Raw genomic sequence first — 24,311 nt, 5'->3', positions numbered from 1 at the left:
TAAATAAGCATAAAATGTGGTAGTCTCAGTCAAATGCCTACAAATGGGAAGATTATTTGTGTTATATATTCAGTATATAATACATAATCAAGTCGTATAAGTTCTGTACTAGAACATATGAAGTTTTGTACTATCACTATTGTCTTAATAGTCCTTCCCCTTTAAATCATATTAATATATTCAGGTATTTCTTATTTAATACTTATAGTCACAGGGGTAAGAAAATTATGTGCTTTTCTTATGTTACCTTATGTTAAATACATTTTCTCTGAAGGGTACACATTTATTTTCCAGTATAGATTATTTAAAAATATGTGTTATTTTCATAGACCTAGTGCCCTTGAACATTTTAAAATGAAGATAATGTTTTTATGGTAAATTATCTAGAAAACAGATTTAATTAACTGTTATATATTGAAATATATTTTGTCAAAATTGAGCTATATATTATTTCTAAAGTTTCAATTATACTTACTGTTTGGTCTAGACACTTTAGTTTTTTGATTAAACATTTTATGAAATCATCTTTCTATAGATAATTCATCCTTTCTAGGAAAATTGAACAGTAAATTATTCCAATATGAGCAAAGTGTACATCAGAAATACTTTATTAGCAATCAGAATAATATCCTTTTTTAGAATTCTTATTGAATTTTGCTTTTGGCTACCTTTATATTAACTGTTTTCAGCTATATTTATACACAATATCAGTCTGGATCCATTTTTTTTTCAGATACAGAAAAATGTGTGAAATGCTCAAAGTTTCAAATACAGGTACATATGTTTGAAAATTAGCTACTGAGCATAAGAAATAGCTTCTTTTCCATAACTATTTTTTGCTATATTTCCAGGGTCATATTGAATCTTTGTAGTTGCATAATAACCCCTAATACATGTTGTATTTATCTCTCCTTCTCTATGGTTTTGTTTCTTGGCTGTTTCCAAATTGCATGGTTTGTGGGCAGGCACTATTGTAAGTTTCCTTACATAATTCTGCCACATAAACTTTCTTTTGACTTACATTATCCTAGGAGACATTTTTTTCATGACTAATGACAGTGACCTAGCTTCTTAAGATATATTTGCGCAGACTAATATTACTGAACATACTCATTTTGCCTGTCTCCTGAGTCAGGGCTGTATCTCTGGATACTAATAGGGAAAAAATTATATAGATATCTACTAATATTGCTAACTATTTACTTTTATGATAATTCATTTTCATGAAATAGCTACCTGAACTTTATAGGACTTTGTAAGGTATAAATTTGTAAGGTCAGTTGTGCTAAACAGAAGCAAACTGAAAAAAAAAAAAAAAAAAAAAAAAAAAAAAAGTGGCTTCATTGTCAGTAATAGCAAAATGGCAGCCAAATCTGTTTAGGTGCCAAAAGCAATTTAAAATGATTTAGCCTTTGAAATGCACTTATTAGTGACCTTCAAGTAAAATGAAAATATGACATAGACCCAAATATCTCACCTTAGCTTTTCCTAAATTAAATGTAAAAAGTACGATCCATTGCCATAATGCGTGCTAAACACTTCCAATAAATTAGTAAACACATTTCAAACACATATCATTTTGCATTAACATTTTGAAGACATTTTCTGCATTTTGGGATAGGAATAGATACCAACTTTGAATGTGTAAATAGCATCTGGAACATCAACCATTCCCTCCTGAGAATGTCCTTCTTGAAGATCCTCTCTTTCCCAAGTTTAATTTTTACTTCTGCATCTAAAGTATTCTCACTTTTTCCTAATATCATGAAGGTTTCTTATCATCTAACCTTTTGCCTTTTGAATTCTGATGAGAAAACATTTCCATTTTATGGATTAATAACGCATCATAGAAAAAACACTGTTTCATTGCCAGCAAAACTGTGCACACGATGGTACAATGAATTTAAGTCTAATGTTAAAAATTAATATAAATGTTCAACTAATGGGGCATAAAACCAAATGCAATTTGAAATGAAATGATTCAGTGCTATTGGGGCCCTAGACTGTTGGGTCAGAATTTAGTTCTCAATACTAATGCTGGACTTGGCTAGTCATTGGTAGAATTAGCTTAGGTATCTCTTGCAATTATAATGGTTCCCGTTAAGATTATGATTTTTTTGCTTCTAACACATTATCTCATAGAACATGCATGATTATGTTTACTGACTTTCTTTTCTCCCTTATCCTACATGGCCAAGAAACCATACTTATACAACTAATCATTAAAACGTGTCATATTGTCTTAATAATATTATCAGTAGATTTAGTGGTCATTTTATTTACTTTGCCTTTTTTGCAAATCTTTCTATGTTTTCACTCTGCAGGAAATGGTGGTCCTTTAATATTGGATTAACTTTTGAATGCTATTTGTTTTTACCTATCTGCAGTATATCATTCCTTGAAATATCTAGTCATTACACAACTTAAATTTTATTGCAATCTGATCTGACTAGAGATAAAATTGGAGGGTGTATATTTTATTACTCATGAGCTCTTTAAAAAAAATCCACATAAAATGACACATTTTAGGAATATGTAAAGGCTACTATAATTTTTCTCTTTTTAGTTGACTTCCAGTGACTTTTGGGTCTTTTTTTCCCCCTTCACTCATCCCTGTGTGTGTTAAACCTTTACTGGTGCATTGAATGAGTTTTCTTCAATATTTTTGACTTGATTACCTACATTAACAGAGTGGAGAAGAGGTGAACTTAAATATATCTTTCTGCTGAAAATTGAAATTGAATGCAGGTGCACTTAGCAACTTGGAAAGTTGCTTTCAAATTAATATTTTAACACTGTAAGCAAACAAGCGAACAAATACGGGACGTTGTCTTCCAGTCCTTACCTCTTGTCAACTATTGTCTGAATTCCATCTTCAACGGACATATCACTCTTTTCTCTCTTGTGTTTTGTCACAGACTAGGCACACTGCCTCTCCAGAAAGGTTTCTTCAGTTATGGTCTGATTAAAATATTAAGTTTCAGAGCTCTTTCTTGCTACATGAAAAATAAAAGTAACTGGTAGAAATCTAGGAACGAAGGGGAAGGTCAGTGTTTTCAGTAGAGAGAAGAGTATGCATCTGCATGTGTATGTACACACACACATGCACACACACACACAGCTTGTAATGTGATACAGTAAGTCTACATGTATTACTCACTACATAGCTGCCAATAATTACATTCATTTAATTCCGAGTGGAGAGCATATGCTGTGACTAAAAGAAAACAGGCTAGAAGCCAGACAAACTCAGTTTCAAATTTCAAACTGAGTACGTCCTATGTGGGTCACTTTCGGCAAATTATTTACTTTTTTCCTACTCCTCCTGTTTAGAGGCAGATGATGATATGCATGGCAAAGGTGAAATAAATGAGTTAATAGGCATAAAGATCTTGCCTTATGGTCAGCTTTGTTAATTTTCCTTTATCCAAACACTAGTCCTGTTCCAGGTAGAAGGACAAGCAGGACAATCAACATGGTTCTGTTGTTGCCCTAATTATAATTATGGATGTAATTTCCTCTGCTTGCCCCAATGCCTCTGTGTTGGTAGAGAGAGGAATAGTAATAACTCAGGCAGTCTTCTTTGTGCATCTTATAAATGTCACTCTCTCTGGAAGTGTACAGTGCATCTGTTCTCCAACCTTTGACTGGGCTGAATAGAAGCGTGAAAGGAGGCCAGGGTACCTGTATTGAGGAGCTCTTTTGCTAGAGGAAGTTTATGAAAACTTCATTTATTTCCCTTCTTTTGCCAGATTTTCAGTCTTATTAAGTTAATTTTAAATTATTTTTTTGAAAACTTTAAACACTGGCTCCCTTTAAAGAATTTGCTTTCATTATGAATAGAATATTCCTTTCCAGGGACGTACTATAGAAAAAAATCATATCTTGGGCAGAATTTCTCTGAATGTTAAAAAGGAAATGTCTCTATTCTATCAGGTCTATAATATTTAACCTCAAAACTTTAGTCAGTTTCATTTCTGTCCTGTTCTTTTTATAAATGTGTATTGGTTCAGTGTCTCTCCTGCTAAATGGGATATTTTAACTTGCACCATTTGAGCTAGTTTGTTATGTAAAAATTGCCAGAATTTTTGTCAACTTATAATGAGACTAATGAGCAAAATTTGCAGCAATTGTGATGTGAAAAATAACACTATATTAAAATGCAGGAGTTCCAAACAATTCATTTACCCTCTTTTTGGCTTAGGCCACAGTTTTCTCACATGTAAAATGAGGGAGCTATATTTCCATTTTCTTCAAACTCTGAAGGAATTACAGCTGGTCCCTTTACTGTGCAAAGGGACACAAGGAAAATAGTAACCAAAGTGAGCAAATTGGTTGACATAAGAAATGCTCAAATATAGGGAAATGCCTCCTGCTCTTGAAAAAGCAGATTGGCTCTTGAACATAGCATAGACACAGAAGATTTTGGCTTCATTATCATCTAGAGAGTTCTCCTATAAGTAATAACAATGATGATGACAATGAAAATAATCTGGGAGTTTCCATCATGGCTCAGCAGTAACAAACCTGACTAGTAACCATGAGGCTGTGGGTTTGATCCCTGGCCTTGCTCAGTGGGTTAAGGATCCGGCATTGCTGTTGGCTGTGGTGTAGGTCACAGACGTGGCTTAGATCCAGCGATGCTGTGGCTGTGGTGTAGGCCAGCAGCTGCAGCTCTGATTAGACCCCTATCCTGGGATCTTCCATATGTGCCTCAAGTGTGGACCTAAAAAGACAAAAAAAAAAAAAAAAAAAAAGAGGATCTATGGTCATTAGACTTCAAATTTTCAGAATTTTAAAACAATAATCAAAGAAGAAAGGCCATTAAAATGTCTCAGTGTAGCAGATTTTCACTGCTCTCCATTTTTGTTATAAATTTTATAGTAATCTGAACTATGTTCAGATTTTGCAGTAATATGAAATTTTATAAATTTTACAGTAATATGAACTAATGGGCTGCTTAAGTTATAATGTGATTTCGAGTTGCAGTACAACAGATGTGACCACACCTCCAATTTCCTTGAAAACATATATGATCATGTGAACATCGGTATTGCTGTTTTACAATCCTATAGTCTACAAAACTGTTGTAATAGGCGGTTATATCTAGTTCTATGGTTAGGACCAGCAAGGCCTTGCTCTTCAAATATATTTCCCTTCCTTATCAATTGCTTCCCAATTAGAGTTTAATTTTTTTTTTTTGGATTAAGCCATTGACCTCCACGTCTTTATAGGACTTCAAATATCCTTGGGCAAGAGAAGCTAATGAAGAAATTAGGGGTAGTTCCCATTGTGGTTCAGCAGAAACGAACCCGACTAGTATCTGAGAGAATGTGGTTCAACTCCTGGCTTTGCTCAGTTGGTTAAGAATCCAGCGTTGCTGTGTGCTGTGGTGTAGGTTGCATATACAGCTCAGATCCTGTGTTGCTGTGGCTGGGGTGTAAGGCAAGCAGCTGTAGCTCCAGTTTTGACCCCTCACTTGGGAACTACCATATGCCACACCTATGGCCATAAAAAAATTTAAAAAAAATTAATTAGACCGCTAGCAGTCTGACTTTTGTATGTTTTGTAAATGTGTTTGTCTCTCATATCTAGCTAGGTTTAATTCAAGAATAGGGAAGTATGTAGGAAAGAAGTGTGTGACATTCCATAGATAAACCTGTTGACATGCCAAATGGCAAAGGATCATCCTGATTTTTGTATGAATCCCAGTTTGGCATCATGTTATCATGATCAGGATGAAAAAAAGCCTCTACAGAAACTCATCTGAAAATATTTTCCAAATGAGGAGGGCACTATTTCTTTTAATGAAATATTTGTAAAAGATGAGAGTACTGTTTTGAAATAGAAAGTATTAGAGTAAAAAACTGTGAAAATAAATAGATTTCTCAGTAAGAGTACTATCTAGTCGTGATTCACTGATAGAATATAAGAATACTGTGGTTTTGCATCCCTTCTCACTTCCTTTCACCATTGTGAATTCTTCTTTTTCCTGCCCCAGAGCCAGGTACATGCCTAGGGTGTTTCTGAAGCAAAGGGTTGAAGAAAATATTCTCTGGGGCTTGGAATTAATTTTATATCTGTAAAAAATCTTCTTGACCTAATGTAAAAAAGGAAAATCATGCAGCAGTTAAACAAATATGTCTGTGTCTTTTTTATTCAGACAATGTTGTTTATTTCACTTTATTATTACAAACTAGAGTATCTTAATTAAACAACTGTTCTGGATATCAAATAGAGATAGAAAAAAACTTAAAGTTATTCTAAATTCAAACTTTTTTGGTAGACATTATTTAATATTGAACTCAGCGAGACTATTATACAATAGGTCAGTCATCTAAAATTATAGTTTATAAGTAGTTCATCTTGGAGAGTTTATAAATGTAAAACATTACTCAATTATAGGTATTTTATGGTACTTTTGAGCTTTGTTTTTTCCAATTCATTTATTTATATTTTAATACAAATTTAAAAGTGATTTTCCATTTATAGTTATTCCAAAATATTGGCTACATTCCCCATGTTATACAATACATTCTTGAGCCTGTCTTACACCCAATAGTTTGTACCTTCTCTTCCTCACTGATAACCACTAGTTTGTTCTCTGTGAACCCGCTACCTTTTTTGTCATATTCACCATTTTGCTGTATTTTTTAGATTCCACACATAAGATATACACAGTATTTGTCTTTGTCTTTGACTTAGCATAATGCCCTCCACGTCCACCCATGTTGCTGCAAATGATGAATTTTTGTTCTTTTTTTTTCCTATTTTTGTAGCTAAAGTCGATATTAAAAAAAAATCATGCAGTCCCTAATGATGGGAAACCATGTCTGTTTCTCATACTACTCTATAATCACAGCTTTGTTAAAGGTCTGTCTCATAGTAGAACACTCCATAAATACTTATTGAATAAGTTCACTTTGTCTCTGTGATGTCCTTGCCTTTTGATACCAACTGAGTGGTATAAAGATGTTACTATAAATAGAGATAATGAAATAAGATCAGAGTTTTAGGTCATGGCTGAAAAGACCCAGCACTACACAACTCATATTTATCTTGAATAGCACCCCAGATTTCTGCAATTTTTCAGGCTCTGAATAAGGTGAACAAAAGTCATTTAACAGAAGTACTTTCCCTTTGCTTTTCAGGGAAAATTTTGATGCTCCATTAAATAATGCTATCATTTTTGAGGCTGGTTATAAACACATGACTTACATTTCCACATGTTGGATTATTTTTTTACTGTATCACACCCACATCCACATATTCCCCTCATACATATATAGGTTTTACAAAGGTGATTTCTAAATATTGAAAACAGCTATTCAGTTTAAACATGGTGCATATAATATTAAACCCACTTATACGTGGGAGCAGTCTCACTGTAGTTGATAAATAAAAATATTCTTCAGACTAAGCGGTCAGATGTATAAAACCATCTCAGAAGGGGGAAAAAAAACAGTGGCAAGACAGTTATTAAATAGCAATCATGAAACAAAAAAATTAGTGTACTTCCATCCATCAGAATTGATGTATTTCTCATCTGCGTGAGGTTAAAATTATCACAGGTGGGCAGATTAACTGCAAAGACTCTTTATTGAGAAGCTCTCTTTTTGGTAGTGGAGACTAGCAAAAGACATAATTCACCCAAACCTGTTTATCATCAACTAACCCTGTCATTAATAAATGTTGTGTTATTGTAAATAGATATATTCCTTGAAAGGGAATTAACCTTTTGGAGAAATATTAACTCTTTATATTCAGCCTGATAAATTGCTACTTCAGTGCACCCTAGTGGTGAAAATGTGCCAATGCAGCTTTTAAAACTGCTCTGGACAATTAATGCCAACTACTATATGATTCTTATTCAAATCCAGAGATTTAGGTTCTTGAGTTCTGTGATGATGTAATTGATAATCTCCTGAATTTCTCACATTATATGCATGTGCGCACTTGTATAAATTAATTGGGATAAAATAGAATACGAAGGCACAATAGGACATGGGCTATTGGAATGAGGTTGTAGAAAAAATGATGTCAGCTTTGATGTCAGCTAGACTTGGATTTTAAATCCTGATTAGGTAAATTCTATATGTGTGACTTGGGCATATATTATCTATAGGATTGTTTTGAGGCTCAGAAATAATATATGTAAAAGTTTTAATGTAATAACTGCTTCAAACATGTTATCATTATAGTAAGGTAAATAGAAATATGATTTAAAAAAAAGACATGGAGTTGTTTGTGGGGTGACAGATGCTATAAACAGCTTTTTTTCCATATTAACTAGTTACCGAGAGATCTACTTCTTTCTTTGTATCATCTGTGCTCCCCACTGGTCCGTGGATAACACCCATGTCTTTATTCATGACTTTTCCAGAATTGAAAGTACTATTCACTAGCTTTATCTGCAGCAGTTTTAGTCATTTCATGATAAGTAAAAAGTAACCAGCCTTTACCTGTTTTTTTTTTTTTCTCTCTCTGTCTACTCTACTTCTCCTCATCCCCTCCACCTTCATTTTTCTGGCAACATCCTCTCCCACTCAACACACGCCATAGCCATATGTAAACATGTCTCTGCTCCTTGACCCAACTATGAGAAAAGAGACGGCTCTTGAAAGAAACAGATTCTGAGAATTTGGAATTTTGACCAAGAAATTTCTATCTGGGTATGCTTTCACTCTTCAGTGAAGAATATCTAAGCATGATACCTTTTGTTACATGTATCCATTAGTTTGCATAATTATGTGTATAGTCTAGAGCAATATTTTTCAGTAGGACACTGGACTTAGGGGGCAAATAGTTGGCATTGCCTCAGGTATTCCAAACTTTATCCCTAACCCCTAAATATTAAGTATCAGCAACACAAGTCCCAGTTAGTATAAAGTGTTAACCAAAGTGCACCCTGCTCCCTATTTTCCAAAGTCACCTCTCGACACAGTAAATACGCAAAGTTGAGAGATGTTTTCTAAGGGAAACCATGTGGCCAGTACCTTACTCGGCATCTCAGAAAAAGATTTTCATTATTTGCCAATTTTGGAGCAACCAAAGAAGCCAGACAAGGAATTCTGCATCCATGGCACATTGTCACATCTCATGGATTCTTGGTACTTTGCACCAACACTTGAGTGTTGTGAGACTTTCAGTGCACTCTTAATAAAGTGAAGCCTAACCTTGTCCATATTTTTTCCGTTTCCTTTAAGATGGCTGAATATTGCTGGTTTCTAGTGACGGCAGTAGCAGTATTCTTGGCTACCAGTTAATAGAAGTGCTGCCTTTCCACTGACCAGCAGAGCTTAGAAAGGGTAAACTTTAACAGAGGAAGTTGCAGCAAGAGCCTGGATGGACTTGACCATGCCATGCCATTGAATTCTAAACCCAAAAGGTTGATTTCAACTTGTTCTCCCCAGCAAAATGCTAATGTATTACAGAAGATATACTCTTCAGGAAACATCAAGACAGGAAGTAATTTCCCCACATGTCTCTGTGTGTAATTGTAATTTTAATGTAACTATTCATGCTGCACGTTATTGCATAAATATTTGCTTTACTGAGTCGTTTACAAGCAACACTTAGGGTTTCTCTTTATTTTACTGTTAGGAAACATGTGTGAAGGAAACCTTTATCGTTGTGTCTCTGCTCATTTTTTTTCATCTAATATTAAGAATTCTCTGTTATCTTATCTGTTCTTTAACAGTCAAATATTCTAACATAAGAAGAAACACAAAAACATTACCCACAATTTCAGAGATATGTCTCCAGTTTATTTGACTGACTCTTTTTGATATTGTCTTATTTGCTCAGTTGATGACTATTTTAATTATTGCAAAATACAACACCAAATTAAAAATGTTTATCTTTATAATAGGATAAAACAAAAGAAAATAAAGCTCTTTTGTGCAAAGCAATGCAGCTAAATTTGAAGTTCAATCATTGGAGCAAATACTATTCTAATAAAAATGAATTAGTTATAATTAACTTAAATCACATCCTGTTTCTTGTTTGCTTATATCTTTTTTTTTTTTTCTTCTTATGGCTGCAACTGTGGCATATGGAAGTTCCCAGGCCAGGGGTCAATTGGAGTCGCAGCTGCAGGCCTACACCCCACAGGCATGGCAACCCTGGATCCAAGCCACGGCTTGCAGCAAGGCTGGATCCTTAACCTACTGAGAGAGGCCAGGGATTGACCAGCCTGACAGAGATACTGTGTGAGGCTCTTAACCTGCTGAACCAGAACAGGAACTCCTTATATATCGACCTACTAATGTATAGTGATGCTGTGCCCAATTCATCTGATGTTGCCCTGGAATGCCATCACTACTCTGTTTTCCTCCTCTAGTTTTTTTTTTAAATAAATTTTTTTATTACTCAATGAATTTATTATATTTATAGTTGTACAATGATCATCACAATCCAATTTTATAGGATTTCCATCCCACACCCCCAGTGCATTCCTCCATCCCCTAAACTGTCTCCTTTGGAAACCATAAGTTTTTCAAAGTCTGTGAGTCAGTATCTGTTCTGCATAGAACTTCATTGTGTCCATTTTTCAGATTCCACATGTTAAGAGATAGCATTTGATGTTGGCGACTCATTGTCTGACTGACTTCACTTAGGATGATAATGTCTAGGTCCATCGTGTTGCTAAAAATGCCATTATTTCATTCCTTTTAATAGCTGAGTAATATTCCATGGTGTATATGTACCACATCTTTTTGATCCACTCCTCTGTCAATGGACATTTAGGTTGTTTCTTGGCTATTGCAAATAGTGCTGCAATGAACATTGGAGAACATGTGTCTTTTCGTGTCATGGTTTTTTCTGGATAGATGCCTAGGAGTGGGATTGCTGGATCAAATAGTAGTTCTGTGTTTAGTTTTCTGAGGAATATCCATACTGTTTTCCACAGTGGTTGCACCAATTGACAATCCCACCAACAGTGTACTAGGGTTCCTTTTTCTCCACACCCTCTCCAGCACTTACTGTTTGTAGACTTTTTGATGATGGCCATTGTGGGTGGTGTAAGGTGGTACCTCATTGTGGTTTTGATTTGCATTCCTCTAATAATGAGTGAGGTTAAACATCTTTTCATGTGTTTTTTAGCCATCTGTATGTCGTCTTTGGAGAATTTTCTGTTTAGATCCTCTGCTAATTTTTTGATGGAGTTGTTTGTTTTTTTGGTATTGAGCCATAGGATGTGTTTATAAATTTTGGAGATTAATCCCTTGTTAGTTGATTCATTTGCAAACATTTTCTCCCATTCTGTGGGTTGTCTTTTTGTTTTGTTTAGGGTTTCCTTGGCTGTGCAGAAACTTTTAAGTTTAATTAAGTCCCATTTGGTTATTTTTGTTTTTGCTGTCATTACTCTAAGAGGTGGATCTGAGAAGATGTTACTGTCGTTTATGTCAGAGAGTGTTTGGCCTGTGTTTTCCTCTAAGAGTTTTATAGTATCTGGTCTTATATCTAGGTCTTTAATCCTTGTTAACATTTATTCCATGTTACAAGTGTACAATATAGATATTCACAATTTTTAAAGATTATACTCTATTTGTGGTTATTATTATAAAATATTGGCTATATACCCCATGTTGCAAAATATATCCTTGTAGCTTATTTTATAAAAGTTTGTACCTCTCACTTGCATACTCCTATTTGTCGCTCCTCTGCCTTCCCTTCCCACAATAACAACTAGTTTGCTCTTTATAAGGTTTTTTTAAATTTTATATTATAATTTTTTATATTTTTATATTTTATAATATATATATACATATATATATGCACATTCTTTTTTTATTTTCCATCATGGTTTATCCCAGGAAATTGGACATATTTCCCTGTTCTATACAATAGGACCTTGTGTTTATCCATTCTAAATATAATAGTTTGCATCTACTAACCCCAGACTTCCAGATCATCCCACTCCCTCTGTTCTCCCCCTTGGCAACCACAAGTCTGTTCTCTGTTTGTGAATCTCTTTTCTGTTTTTTAGATAGGTTCATTTGTGCTATTTTTTAGATTCCACATATAAGTGATAATCGTATGGTATTTGTCTTTCTCTTTCTAATTTTCCTCATTTAGTATGATAATCTCTAGTTGCATCCATGTTGTTGCAAATGGTATTACTTCATTCTTTTTTATGGTTGAGTAGTATTCCATTGTATTTATGTACCCCTTCTTCTTAATCCATTCATTTGTTGATGGACATTTAGGTTGTTTCCATGTTTTGACTGTTGTGTATAGCGCTGCAAAAATCCAGGACCAGATAACTTCACAGGCAAATTCTACCAAACATACAAAGAGAAGAACTTATACCTATTCTTCTTAAACTCTTCCAAAAGATTGAAGAAGAAGGAACCCTCCTAAAGACATTCTACGAAGTCACCATCACCTTAATATCAAAACCAGACAAAGACACCACCAAGAAAGAAAATTATACCCCAGTATCTTTGATGAATATAGATGCAAAAATTCTCAACAACATTTTAGCCAACTAAATCCAACAATGCATAAAAAGAACATACATTACCTTGATCAAGTGGGATCCATCCCAGGTTCACAAGCCTGGTTCAACATATGCAAATCAATCAATGTCATACACCACATTAACAAAAGAAAAGTCCAAAACATGATCATCTCAGTAGATGCAGAAAAAGCATTTGAAAAAAATCCAACATAAATGTGTGATAAAAACTCAAAGTGGGTGATAAACATAATAAAAGCCATTTATGACATAATGACATCTTTTTTTTTTTGTCTTTTTGTCTTTATAGGGCTGCATCCATGGCATATGGAGGTTCCCAGGCCAGGGGTCTAATCAGAGCTGTTGCTGCTGACCTATGCCAGAATCACAGCAATGCTAGATCCAAAACAGGTCTGTGACCTACACCAGAGCTCATGGCAGTGCTGGATCCTCAACCTACTGAGCAAGGCCAGGAACTGAACCCGCAAACTCATGGTTCCTAGTTGGATTCATTAACCACTGAGCCACGATGGGATCTCCTGACATAATGACATCTTAATATAATAAAAGCCATTTATGACAAACACACAGCCAATGTAATGCTCAATAGAGAGAAAGCAGACATCCTTCCTGCTAAAATCTGGAATAAGACACGGATGCCCACTATTACCATTTTTATTCAACATAGTATTAGAAGTTCTGGCAACAGCAATCAGACAAGAAAATGAAATAAATGGTACCCAAATTGGAAAGGAAGAGGTAAACTTGTCACTATATGCAAACGACATGATACTATACATAGAAAACTCTAAGGACTCCACACAAAAATTACCTGGTCTGATAAACAAATTCAAGATTAATATTCAGAAATTGGTTACATTTTTGTATACCAACAATGACATATCAGAAAAGGAGTATTAAAAAAAGTTGCTTTTAAAATCACACCAAGGAAAAATAAAACTAGGAATAAACCTGACTGAAAGCTATAAAACATTAATCAAGGAAATTAATTAAAGAGGAGTCAAAGAAATGGAAAGATATCCCATGCTCTTGGATTGGAAGAATTAATGTTGTTAACACGTCCATACCATCCAAAGCAATCTACAGATTTGATGTGATCCCTAACAAATTGCCTATTACATTTTTCACAGAACTATAATAATCCAAAAATTTATATGGAATCATAAAAGACCCAGAATTGCCAAGGCAATCCTGAGGGGGGAAAAAAGGCAGGAGGTGTAACTCTCCCAGACTTCAGATGGTACTACAGTGCTGGAGTAATCAAAACAATGTGCTATTAGTACAAAAACATACATATGAATCAACGGAACAGAGTAGAGAGCCCAGAAATAAACCCACACACCTGTCAATTAATCTTTGACAAAGGAGGCAAGAACATAAAATAGGAAAAAGACAGTCTCTTCATCAAGCAGTGTGGGGAAAACTGGACAGCTGCATGTAAATCAATGAAACTGGAACATACCCTCATACTATGCACAAAAATAAACTCAAAATAGCTTATAGGCTTAAACATAAGACATGACAACATAAAACTCCTAGAAGAGAACGTAGGCAAATAATTCTCTGACCTAAATCATACAATATTTTATTGGGTCAGTCTCCCAAGGCAATAGAAATAAAAACAAAAGTAAACAAATAGGACCTAATCAAACTTACTTTTGCACAGCAAAGGAAATCATAAAACAAAAATACCAAAAAGACAAACTACAGAATGGAAGAAAATATTTGCAAACAATGCAACCAACAAAGGCTTAATCTCCAAAATACACAAACAACTCATACAACTCAACAACAATAAAACAAAGTATCCAATCGAAAATGGGCAGAAGGAATTTCCATTGTGGCTCAGCAGGTTAAGAACCTGAAATATTGTCCTTGAGGATGCAGGTTCGATCCCTGGCCTTGCTCTGTGGGTTAAAGATTTGGTGTTGCCACCAGCAGTTGTGTAGGTCACAGGTATGGCTCAGATCCAGTATTGCCATGGCTGTGGCATAGGCCTACAGCTGCAGCTCCAGTTTGACCCCTAGCCTAGGAACTTCCATATGCTGTGGATGCAGCCCTAAAAAGAAAAAAAAAATAGAAAAAAGGAAAATGGGCAGAAAATCTAAATAAACATTTATCCAAAGAAGATATACCCACAATGGCCAGTCAGCACAGGAAGAGATGCTCAACATCACTAATTATTAGAAAAATGCAAATCAAAACTGCAATGAGATACCATCTCACACCAGTCAGAATGGCCATCATTAATAAGTCTACAAATAACAAATGCTGGAGAGTGTGTGGAGGAAAGGGAACCCTCCTACACTGTGGAGGGAATAAAAATTGGTACAACCACTATGGAAAACAATATGGAGCTTCCTCAGAAAACTGAATATAGAACTACCACATAATCTGGCTATTCCTGCGCATATATCCAGACAAAGCTATAATTCAAAAGGATACATGCACCCCTGTGTTCATAGCAGCACTATTCACAATAGCCAAGACATGGAAACAACCTCCTCTAGTTTCTTTTCATCATGTAGTAGATTTCTGTGCCTTAGCCCTGCCAGAGTCCAGCTCCAGCAGCCAGGGTATTCCTGTGGGGATGGACAGTGTCAGCGGGTGCACACGGAGACAGCCTCTTTGTCCCTTCTTTCAGGGCGCTGGACTGCTCAAACTGTATTGGCATAAGTGGTTGATTATATAGACAGTTTTCATTACAGATTACATCATAGTGTTAAAAGTACATTGGTTAACTGTTAGGCTTTGTTTTTTGATCACATGGTACAGCAGCAATACATCATGTTCTAAAATCTTCAGTTTAACTAAATTTAGTGAGTACAATTCAAGGACAAACAGGCACAGCATATCATGTGGGAAAGAGGAGACCCAGCACAAACCATCTCATGGCCAGCCAATTTTTACAAGCTGAAGAGGCCACAAACATAACAATTTTTGTCTTCAGACTAGTGTCTATCTTCAAAGTGTCCTTGGCAGAGAGACAGTATGAGAAAATACAATCAACTTAGCCAGCTACCACTAAAAGTTTCTAAAATCAAGGACAAAACTCACAGCTGGGTTTCTTTTGATCAAGAATAATATATGTCTAACTTCTATAGACCTCATTAAAATCCTAATTCTAAAGTTTACTGTATAACTAGTTAGTAGACAAACACTATGTTTTAATTAAGTTGGATTTTAATAGGGGAAAGTCCTTCAGGATGAAATTCTTATTATATTATTATTGTAATTTTGTTAAATCACAAATCACCACAGGAAAATAAGAATGGGAAATAATAAAAGCAAATAATCAGGAAAGACTGAGGAAAACTGAATAACAAATAAAACAACAGGAAAGACTAGGTCACTGGAGAAACAATCCATGTTCTCTGGTGCAAACATGGAAATTGTTTTCCCAGGAAAGCCCCAATTCTTCCCCATCAACATCAAAATGAGAGCTGTGTAATCTGAGGCCTGCCCTCGGCTTGTACCATGCAGGCAGGCTTTTATCCTGACCAGAAGCCCACCTTCGGCATGTACCTACCGTTCAGGCAGGCTTTTATCCTTGGTTAGAAACCTGCCTTTGGATTTTTCTGCCATCAGGCAAGGTCCCTTTCTTGAGTCCCTGCATCTCCTTGGCTCCCCGCATTGCCCAAGTTCACTGTCTTTGCCTCTTGCCTTGCACTTATCCCATTTCCCTATCCCTGGGAAGACACAGACTGCACTAGTTCACTTTTTATTCCCCTTACACTTCATTTGAAGCATTTGTGTCAGATTTCCAAGTTGCTTTTAGCTGCCTAGAATTTGACCTGAACTGTCCAAAAATTGTCCTGCCTATTTTAGACCTCCTTTGAATTTGCAGCTTTCATTTTTAACTTGACCACATAACCACCATCTTCTCTCAACACCACAGCAAGTATCATCTGACTGACAGATTACATTCCTATACTTGAGAGCAGTGTTTTTCACATTCTGTATTACTACCCATTAGTGGGTTGTCTGGCCAATTTTGTGGGTTAAGATAACTTTTAAAAAATGAAATAGAGAATAAAAATGATCCATTTTATTGTAGAAATGTGTATATGTGCTGGCTTATGATGTAAAACATATTTCTACCTGTGCTGTTGGTCTAAAAAGTTGGAAAACTTTGCTTTCAGTGGGCACTGGGATTTCAGATTGCTTGCAGACTCCCCAATAATCTGCGTCTCACTTTTGCTCTTGGTATATTCTTAGATTTTCCTGACATAACAATGTATTCCAAATATAAAATTATCTTCAGGCTCTAACCCATATTTTCATTCATCTTGGACAAATGTACCCTACAAGGTTGCCGGGTTTAACAAAGATAAAAGATGTCTAGTTATATTTTAATTTTATATAATGAATAATTTTAATACAAGTTATTCCCAATGTTGCAGGTTTATCTGAAATGCACATTTAATTGTTTGTGCTGAATTTTATCTAGGAACATTCATCCTACTTTATATCAACCCAAGGTATTCCTGACTAGGTTGGTAGCCCCCACTTAACTAAATGTAAAAGACAAGAGGAGGTGATGATTAGTGTAATGATTGAATGTAAAAATGGTCAGAGAAGAACAAAGGAAAAGAAATAGGGAACAGTGATATGAACTGTTGAATAGTGTGTTGGAGTAAGTGATAGTACCAGATATAGCAAAACAAGCAATATGGCAGGATTGATAGGGACCCAACCAAAATGTGAGAATCTGCCACCAGGGGGCAGTGGTGTTTGGGGCAAAAATGCAAATCTGGCAGCATCCTAGTTTTGGTAGTGGAGACATTGTTAAGGTACTGGGATTCAGTTATTTAACAGATATTTAGAGGTCAGACAGATACAACATATCACAGAGTCATTCTGAAATAGTAGGGTTCTGAAGCAAACATTTTTGAAGGCTAGAGTAAATGCATATTTGCTTAGACAGGCCAATTATCTGGCCTTTTATCTTACTATGAATGCACTTTTTAACCCATGGGTATTTATGTTGAGTTCTGAGCAAGACCTTTTTATGGAATCTCTTCAAATTGATCAATTACCAGCAGGTGGTTCCAATAGTTTTATATACCTAGGCACATTAGTGGTGTAGAACTACATCTAATATTTAGGGATAATTATAGCACCTTTGCATTTAATAGCTATTTGTTTAAGAGATAAATGTTTAGGTGAAAACTGTCTTCATCTTTGCAAGGCTGTTTCCATATGCAACTCTTCAGATTAATAAGCTCCTCTGTAGAAGTATAATGATATTCACTGCTTATCCTTTTGCATGCATGAAATGGGTAAAAGAGAACCCATATAAATATAAGATTAAATCCACTGGCTGAGCATTTCAGTTTGGTAACACAACTAGAAAAATATCTGGGCCAAATATTACAGTGTTTGTAAGCGTCATATGTTTATGGGATGTTCTTTTCTAATTACCTCTCTTCAAATGTATTAAAAAATATACAGTGTGTAAAGTAGATAAAGACAGAGTGGCCCTTGTTGAACTGAAGATATTGCCCATAATCAAGACTTCCCTTCCAAGAGACCTCCGGTAGTGGTCTCTTTGGACTAGGTGTCCTTGTGAATTAGGACATGTGAGGTCTTTAATAGCATTTGGATTTATAGGCTCTGTTCAATTATATTTTAATTTTATTAATTTTTAAAAATTAATTTCTCTACATCTTTATTATCCAATTACATATACTGCAGGTGGTTTGTGATAGACTATCACAATATTGGGTGTTAAATATCACAATACTGAATAGTGTATGATAAACACATTCCACTAGGAGACTCTTTATTTGTAATCTCAAGAGTTTCACAAGCAAAAATGTTAAAAATCTGGCCCCAAAGGCAAATTCTTCCATGAGTGTACTACTGCATGATATTTGGCAAAAAACAAAGTTTTTAATGTTATTATTCTAGTGAAGTAAATTCTTCCATGAGTGTACTACTGCATGATATTTGGCAAAAAATAAAGTTTTTAATGTTATTATTCTAGTAAATATTTCTATTCTCTAAATACATTTTATAAAGCGAAGGTAGAGAAGACAGTTTTAAAAAATCATGTGATTAGACCAATATTGTTTTGCTCTAAGGCTCAGAGTCTGAAATGAAACACACTATATATACAAAGGCATCACGCTATGGAGTAATGTTAGTTATGAAATTCAGCCCTTGACTATTCCTTTCCCAAATGACTAACATTAGTCTGTTTTTTTTTTTTTTTTTTCCCTAGGACTTTAGTGAATTTAGGAATGGTGTGGTTTCAGTTGACAGTCTTTTGATTTTAGTTTTTTTGTTTTGCTAGGAGTCATTATTTTACACATGTAGTGCAATGTGTCTATTTCAGCTCATTCCATTAGCTGAAACCAACAATAACTTCTCTACTGGTGAATTTCTTTTAGCAATTAGAAGTCTTATTGCTTTAGAAATAGTCTACTCTGTTAAAAAGGAAGTCCTCTGAATTAATCCTGGCTGTTACAATATTACAGCATTGTGGCACAGCCATCACTTTAGCCTCAGTTCTGCTAGAACAGAACAGATGGCTGGTTAATTTCCTCCAGGTGGAGCTCTGTATTGTTAGTACATGGTCTGATGTGTTTCTCCTGGAACTCTGTAACCTGAGACAAGGTACAGAGGCCTTAACTGGCCCTTATATTCAAAAGGGTCACCTCAAACTGGTCAGAACATTTTATACTTAAAAAGAACCTCCTACCAGGGAACATGATAAACATTTTAGTGTAATTAACCTATGCTGTGAGGTTAATATTCCAACTCTTCTTGGATGAGACTGTCCCTCTCTTCCTATTTTAAATACTGATGACGAGTGAGGAGAAGCTATAAAATATGGTGATTAAAAGTGAATAAAAGTCTCTGAAACCAGATTATCGGGCAAGTCCTCTCTTCTCATTGTTTGACAAATAATATAACTTCTCTGCTTAGTTTCCCCATCTGTTAAACAGAGATGATAACAGCAATGATAATAATTACTGGACCTGTTGTGAGGATTAATAGATAAAATCCATATAAAGTTCCTACTTAGCATAATTCTAATTAAGCTTGCATTAATGGGAAACAAACATGCACATACTGTTTCAGGAAGCATTTCCTTTTGTGTAAGAGAGCCAAAGTAAGTAGTAGTCATCAGATATTAAGGAGACTCTTAATTCAGAGAATTGTCAGTTCTCTACTGTTTCAGAAGTCAGAGGGTTGTAGGTTTCTGGATAAGCTGAGTAAATTTTGATGACCTTTCTCTTGGAAATGGTTAGAAATTAAATACAGTTAAAATTAGAGAGGAAGAAAGCTTGGGACTGAGAAAGCAAGACAAACAGTCCTGTTTTATTTTAATTCTTTTTTCTTTTTTTTGGGGGGGGGGCTGTACCAGTGGCATATGGAAATTCCCAGGCTAGGGGGTCCAATTGGAGTTACAGCTGTCAATCTATGCCACGGCCACAGCAACGCCAGATCCGAGCTGCATCTGAGACCTGTGCCACAACTTGTGGCAACAGAAGATCCTTAACCCACTGAGTGATGGAACCTACATCCTCATGGATACTGCTCAGCTTTGTAACCTGCTCAACCACAATGGGAACTCTTGTCTGTGATCAGTTTTGCTCTCAATTAAATGTGGCTTGAGTTCATAAGATAAACTTGCATCATGTAATTGTGACACACACAGTCTGAAAAAGTACAGCAAAGCAACAGTTTGCTAGTAAGTTATTTTAAGTGATTTTTAATTTTTTCTAATATTTGTATTACTTCATATGTACAGATCCAAGTAAGAAAGAAGATTTATTTCTGAAGTTAAAACTATACTATTCAAAAGTAAATGCAAGAAAACTTTACGAATTATAAATTATCAAATTTATGAGATTTGGAAACTAACTGCATTTGATTTTTTTCACGTCAATTCTTTTGGATAAGTTACAGTTTTACCTTAACCAAGTTGTTGAGGGGAAGGTGACTAGCGCTTGACAATTTCCAGAATGTGGCTTTAAATTCGAATTTAAATTTTAAAAAGCACTGTTTCTTCTTCCTTCAGAAAGACAGGGGCATTGGAGAGAGGAAGATGCTCATCCTCCTTTCAACTATAATACTTATCAGTAAACCTTTTTAGAAATGTACTCCCAATAGCTTTTTATTTTAACCCACAAGTGTAAGAGTAATAGCAGTGCCCTTTATGGGACTTGAGCATTGGACCTTCTTCAGGTGGATGGGTTTGTCATTAGATAATTAATATCATATATCTTTGCCCTAGAGGCTGATTTTGAAGTTTAGTCTGTCAAAAGATGCTGCAGTTTAGTTATTGTTATTCTTTTTTTTTTTTGGCTGCTCCCATGTTGTGCAGAAGTTTCAAGGCCAGGGATCAAACCTGTGCCACATCAGTGACCTGAGCCGTAGATGTGACAACACCAGATCCTTAGCCCACTGAGCCACCAGGGAACTCCAGTTCAGTTATTTTTATGTAGCAGTATATGCCATATTTTTTTTAAGTGGAGAGGTGATTTCTACTTCTAATAGAGAATAACAATGCAATTCATTATTTTCTGCATTACTGATGAATTCTAGTCTTAATGGCCTTAGAATGCAGTATTTTCATTGAAAACAGTATCAGTGTTGTCCAATATGCAGATGAAATGAGGTCTTTAGAAATGATAAGCAATGACAAAATCAGGTTGTGCCACAACATTCCCACCCCTCAACCATAGCAAATTCAAAGCTTAAAAATAGCAATGACAGGAGTTTCTATCATGGCTCAGTGGAAACGAATCTGCCTAGTATCCATAAGGATGCAGGTTCAATCCCTAGCCTAGCTCAGTAGGTTAAGGATACAGTGTTGCCATGAGCTGTGACATACGTCACAGATGCGGCTCAGATCTGGTGTTGCTATGGCTGTGATGTAGCCCTGTAGCTGTAGCTCCAATTTGACCCCTAGCCTGGGAACATCCATATGCCATGAGTGCTGCCCTAACAGACAAAAAAAAAAAAAAAAAAGCAACAACAACAATAACAGCAAATTTCAGCCACAACTCGAGTTTAAGGACTTTTACAAATCCTGACTTTGAGAATGCTCTGATACTTTGGGGTATTTTTTTTGGAATACAAAATTAAAAAAAAAATCTACTTTGATGTTCCTACTTTCCTTGGACCCTAAGCATTTGTCTAATCTGTCTTTTGGAAGAGCCCACCAAGGTCCATTCAATGTGGAGAAATGGACCAAGATTTGAGAGATTCAGGTTTGAGTTCTTTTGCTTTGCCCTCTACTTTGTAACACTGGCAGTTCATTTAATCCCTTTATACCAGTCAACCCTTATCAAAAAATTACCATAAAGTCTGCATTAGCCACAGTCCAAAATAATGGATGCAAAACCCAATGAAAAATATAAAGCATTGTGTTATTCTCAGAAAATAAGTGAATTTATGCAAAGTAACTTTTCTTGGAAAGGTGTGCCTCATAATTATTTAAATGATAAATAATGTGAGGTCATTAATTTGTAAGATTGAATATGGGTGTTCTAGTCCTTCCTTTGGATGTTTATTTCTGTTACAAGCAATATATGGGGCTTGTCCTGTGGTGGTTGTATTTTTCAGTGTTTAGTTCAGAAAGAGCAACGTTAATACTCATTCGTGTGATGTTTATTATTATTATTATAAAGATGCAGTGTTTCTGTGTGGATAAACAAATTCTAAGGAAATACTCTTTATCCTTCCCAAATATGAATATATTTCTAAGAATGCATTTTCAAGTGAATATTATCTTCACTAGTGTTCTAGAAATACTCTATATTCAAAGTCTAATTTTTGTCCTAGAAACAGAGAAGTGATTAGATTTTAGAAGTGGGTCAAGGAAATAGACATTTATGAATGAACTATAGCATTTTATCTAATTAATACAGTATTAGTAGAATGGTATTTCAAGTATCTGAATTAAAAAAAAAATTTTTTTTTTGTCTTTTTGCTATTTCTTTGGGCCGCTCCTGTGGCATATGGAGGTTCCCAGGCTAGGGGTTGAATCGGAGCTGTAGCCACCGGCCTACGCCAGAGCCACAGCAACGCGGGATCCGAGCCGCGTCTGCAACCTACACCACAGCTCATGGCAATGCCAGGTCGTTAACCCACTGAGCAAGGGCAGGGACTGAACCTGCAACCTCATGGGTCCTAGTCGGATTCGTGAACCACTGCGCCACGATGGGAACTCTGTGAATCAAAATATTTTAAGCTTCTGTATCTTCTAGATTTTATTTGTCCCTGCTTTTATATATTATATGAAGGGTGTTAGGACTTTGATGAATAGGAGGCCTAGAACAATATGTCAGAATTTTATCACCATTTATGAACATCTATTTAAAGTCTATTTAGCATTTCAAACATTCACAGAAATAGGACTATTCATTAGGTCAAGGGCCATAGGGGCATTTAGCCCAGACCTCAGGTTCAATAGAGGCTTCATGTAGACTTTCCATGTCATCTCTGAATGGGGTTATGTATGGATATGGACAGAATCCACCACAGTATTTCATTACAGGCTTTGATTATGAAATGTAATTGTTCAAATGAACCATAATTTTAGAACTTTTAAAGGCCATTTCTTCTTTGTTTAAAAATGTTTTGAGACCCTCAGCAGTGAAGGTTGCCTAGAGTCCTTAATTTTGAGGATCTAGAGAGGAAAAAGTAGATAGGAAAAAAAAAAATTCCCTTTTCTCCTCCATGGCAGGAGAAATGTTGTTTCAGAAGTGAGTCTGAGGAAGTTCCTGTTGTGGGGCGGCAGAAATGAATCCAACTAACATCCACAAGGATGCAGGTTCGATCTCTGGCCTCGTTCAGTGGGTCAGGGATCTGGTGTTGCAGTTAGCTGTGGTGTAGGTCACAGATGTGGCTTGGATCGGGATCTGGCATTGCTGTGGCTGTAGTGTAGGCCAGCACCTGTAGCTCTGATTCAACCCTCAGCCTGGGAACCTCCATATACCATGCGGTGGCCCCCCCCCCAAAAAAAGAAGTGAGACTTGAAACTTGAAAAAGCTATTCAGAGAATCTCTTCTCCTTTTGCCCAAAAAGTCCACAAGATCCTTGGGCACCGGTGAGCATGAGGTGGGATAGGAGAGATCTGAGGAGAGTGGGATTTTTCTCAGCAGGCCTCCCCATAAAATGGGTTCTGAACACCAAGAAAAGAACCCCCAATAAGTGTTTTTTTTTCCGCTTAAATAACGTATAGCAATATGCCCGGAATAACACCACAGAGAACAATGTGATATAATCCTTACTCAATAGTCTTTTCTAAGACACAGAGTGGGACTTTATATTCGTTTATTCACACAGGTACACATAGCATATTTGTCCACCTGTGTAACATATGTGTGCTCATTATAGGTACTTGTTTTTCAGAATAAAATTATTTTTAAAATGTAACAGGATTAATGATTCTAAGACAAAAATTGATTTGGAGCTGAGTAGTGCTAGGAGAAATGATGCAACTGAGTCAGTGATGAACCTCTCTAGAAGGGGTTCTCCACAGGGTGTTTTATTAGCACTGAGGAAAGGGCGCATTGTGGAGAATATCAGGTCCACAGAAGCAAATGGTCTTTAACTCCATCGTTTGGCAATTTTTTTTTTTTTTCAATTGAAGGTTTCTATTTGCTATAAGGAGAGAAAAGCCTTAATAGAAATGCTCTGTGAAAATCAATGGAGCATTTTTCTCAAATCCTGTTTGTTAATGAATTTATTGGTCAGCTCTATTAGTACCAGCTCACACTCCGTGTGAGTTAAAATAGAAAGCATGCATCATAGACTTCTGAATTATTGGAAAACGGGTTTTCAAAGAGTCAGAAAAAAATGATCT

At 35.7% G+C, this 24,311-nt stretch overlaps 1 protein-coding gene across 6 annotated transcripts in view; it reads left to right on the top strand.

The window, feature by feature from the left end:
• NOL4 (nucleolar protein 4) overlaps window positions 1-24,311 on the top strand; it is a 456,396-nt gene that overhangs the window by 113,407 nt on the left and 318,678 nt on the right. The window contains exon 1 of one of the 6 annotated variants that reach the window (XM_021096226.1): window positions 752-774. The exons of the other annotated variants lie outside the window; for them this stretch is intronic. The gene's annotated coding sequence lies outside the window, so the exon portion shown is untranslated. Of the gene's footprint in view, window positions 1-751; window positions 775-24,311 lie in introns of those variants that run through there. 6 annotated transcript variants of the gene reach the window in all.

Source organism: Sus scrofa, chromosome 6 (genome assembly GCF_000003025.6).
Source record: "Sus scrofa isolate TJ Tabasco breed Duroc chromosome 6, Sscrofa11.1, whole genome shotgun sequence".
Taxonomy (NCBI): Eukaryota; Metazoa; Chordata; class Mammalia; order Artiodactyla; family Suidae; genus Sus; species Sus scrofa.
Note: the sequence above shows the minus strand (reverse complement) of the source record. Positions and strands in the feature narration are given on the sequence as shown.